Consider the following 3,404-nt stretch of genomic DNA (forward strand, 5'->3'; position numbering starts at 1 on the left):
TCTGACTCGTAGAATTTGTTGGTCATCTATAAATGTGGCAAAGCTAGACATATTGTAAATCACGAGCATGCTTGATTCACGGTGGTGGGGACGTTGTTGAGAAAAATGAGCTTATATATACTTAGTTTTACATACCCTACATAACGAAAAGAAGAGAGAAGAAAAATGATCACACTATAAAAAGACAAGAAGAAAAATGGTCACAATATGAAAAGACAAGGTAACATTATTTTGAGCAGTCGATAAAAGAGCGGGGAGAAAAGACGAAGCGTCCGTAGATACATATAAGAATAAAATGTATTAACCTCCTTTTGCAAATAGGAAATAAAACGCAACCAACGCCTAAGTACCGATGAAGATAAGCGATTGTGTGTTTATCCGCAATTCTCACGTTCCTGGACACAACAGGGTGTTATCTTATAATCACTAGACATACAGCAGATCCATCACAAGAACTTGATGGTTATTCTTGGCCAGAGTGACCACATAACCTTCGGATGTGATCTTCAAGCCGCAGCAACGTGAAACATTCAGTTGAGGAAACTCGAAGACCGACTTGAAATCACCGTCGCTCCCGTAGCAGGTCACATGGAAGCGATATCCATGGGTATCCCCAATGAGCAAAAAGAGAGAAGAAAAATGATCACACTATGAAAAGACAAGAAGAAAAATGGTCACAATATGAAAAGACAAGAAGGTAACATTAGTTTGAGCAGTCGATAAAAGAGCGGGGAGAGAAGACGAAGCGTGCGTAGATACATATACGAATAAAATGTATTAACCTCCTTTTGCAAATAGGAAATAAAACGCAACCAACGCCTAAGTACCGATGAAGATAAGCAATTGTGTGTTTATCCGCATCACGTTCCTGGACACAACAGGGTGTTTTCTTATAATCACTAGACATACAGCAGATCCATCACAAGAACTTGATGGTTATTCTTGGCCAGAGTGACCACATAACCTTCGGATGTGATCTTCAAGCCGCAGCAACGTGAAACATTCAGTTGAGGAAACTCAAAGACCGACTTGAAAACACCGTCGCTCCCGTAGCAGGTCACATGGATGCAATATCCATGGGTATGATGAAATCTGATGGAAATCTTGAACATATATGTGCAGCACTTAGAGAAGATCTGCATGCGAGAGCGTCCATTGCCGCGATCGCAGACAACGAAATTTCCATTGTGTTGGAAGACAGCCACTTTGCGGGGATAAAAACGCTTTACAGCTTCGTAAACAGTAAGCGTAGAACGTCCGCACACCCATCCTCGCTATCATTTTGTAATACGTCGGCAAATAATGATCAGGCAATTGCCGATCTTTTTGCCCAATTCTTCAAACCACCTATTCTGAGGAAAGCTACTCTGGTCATCCTATGGGTCATCATATGGGTACCATACGGTTTTCCGAGGTCGAATGGCATTTTCAGTCCCTTGTTAAATGAATGTTCCCTACTTCATGATCTTCGACTAGTTAAGCCGGTGTTTTCACCGGGTCCAGACGGGGTTCCAGGTTGTGTACTCAGGTACTGCGCCGAGGCTCTGTGTGGACCTTTGCTTAAACTATTCACCCTGTCCATTGATTCTTCTTGCTTCCCCCCGATCTGGAAGGAATCGTTTATAATTCCTCTCCATAAAAAAGGTAGCAAGTCTGATGCAAAAAATTATAGAGGTATAGAAAAGTTATCCGCTATTCCTAAAATGTTTGAGAAGGTTTTAACTCCACACTTGCAAAATCTCTGCAAGTCACTTATATCTCCAACTCAGCATGGATTTATAAGGCGGCGATCAACCACCACGAACTTGTTAGAGTTTACCTCTTTCATTATTAAAGGCTTTCAATGTAACTTACAGACGGATGTTATTTACACCGACTTTAGTAAAGCATTCGACTCTGTAAACCATTCCCCTTTAGCGCATAAACTTGACCTTTTAGGGTTTCCGCCCAACCTCCTGAGATGGATTTCTAGCTATCTTTGTTCTAGGTCTCAAAGAGTCCTCTTCAAAAACTCCCTCTCTTTACCAGTAAAGGTTTCTTCGGGAGTACCACAAGGCAGCCATCTAGGCCCCTTACTCTTCACACTCTTTATTAATGACTTACCTTCAGTATTAACATACTCTCGAGTACTTATGTATGCGGATGATGTTAAACTCTGTGTCCAGTACAAGGACATTTCATTTCATTCTCGCTTGCAATCCGATCTCAATAACTTTCAGTCATGGTGTTGTGCAAACTTGTTACACCTTAATGCCTCGAAATGCAAAGTTATGACATTTCTTCGTTCTAGCCCTTTGTTGGCTCCCTACAGCCTATTTGGTGGTTCTCTTGAGAGAATTACCCTGGTGGATGATCTGGGTGTTATGTTAGACCCCAAGTTAAAGTTTTCCGAACACATTTCTACCATGGTAAATAAGGCCATGGGCGTGCTTGGGTTTATAAAGAGGTGGTCAAAGGAATTTGACGACCCCTATATAACAAAGACTCTCTATACCTCGCTTGTTCGTCCGATCTTAGAATACGGCTCCTGTGTATGGTGCCCTCAGTACAAAGTACACCAGGACCGTATAGAATCAGTACAGAAAAACTTTTTACTCTTTGCTCTGCGGGGCCTTAACTGGGATGCGGGTGTAAGACTCCTATCTTATTCTAGTAGACTACTATTAGTAAACCTCCCATCCTTAGTTAACCGTAGAAAAATGCTCGGTGTGATATTTATGCACAACTTGATCAGGGGTGACATAGACAGCCATGATCTGTTGAGCCGCATAAACTTCACGATTCCTATTAGACTGACTAGAAATTTTATACCGTTGTTCCTTCCACTTTGTAGATCGAATTATTCCTTGCATGAACCGTTTAGGGTCTTATGCTCGGATTATAATTCCCTCTACCATATTATATCCACCACTAATTCTCTTCCTCTTATTAAATTATTAATCCTTACACACCTTTCTATTAATTAGTAACTGTAGTGGTATTTGTATTTTGATTGCATGCTTAGTTTCTTAGTAAGTTTAGTACTAATTTTCCTCGAATGTTAGTCTAATAGCTATCTTTCTTGCATGTTCGCGTTTGGTTCGGCTACGCACCGCGCGTCATGCGGCAGCGCCCCTCGGTCGGTTGGGCGGGAGGAAGGCTGCGTTTTGCCTGGGATCCGCGGGTAACAGCCTTCTGCTGGTGTCACACGGGCCACTTGATGGTGCAGTAACTGCATCGCCTCTTGAAAGATGCAGTCATTGCATGTCAACGACCAAAGTAAGCTGAAATTAAAGAAGCTGTACTCATAGTGATCCGCTATGTATAGGATGTTGCTATTGACTGGACAGGTTAGAGACTGGTTGTCAACGAGTTGTCAACCAAGCTGATCGAATGGCAAGGAGTTGGAAATCAGTACATGAAAA

The sequence above is a fragment of the Drosophila persimilis genome, unplaced genomic scaffold (genome assembly GCF_003286085.1).
Source record: "Drosophila persimilis strain 14011-0111.01,24,50 unplaced genomic scaffold, DperRS2 tig00001445-arrow-arrow-pilon, whole genome shotgun sequence".
Lineage (NCBI taxonomy): Eukaryota > Metazoa > Arthropoda > Insecta > Diptera > Drosophilidae > Drosophila > Drosophila persimilis.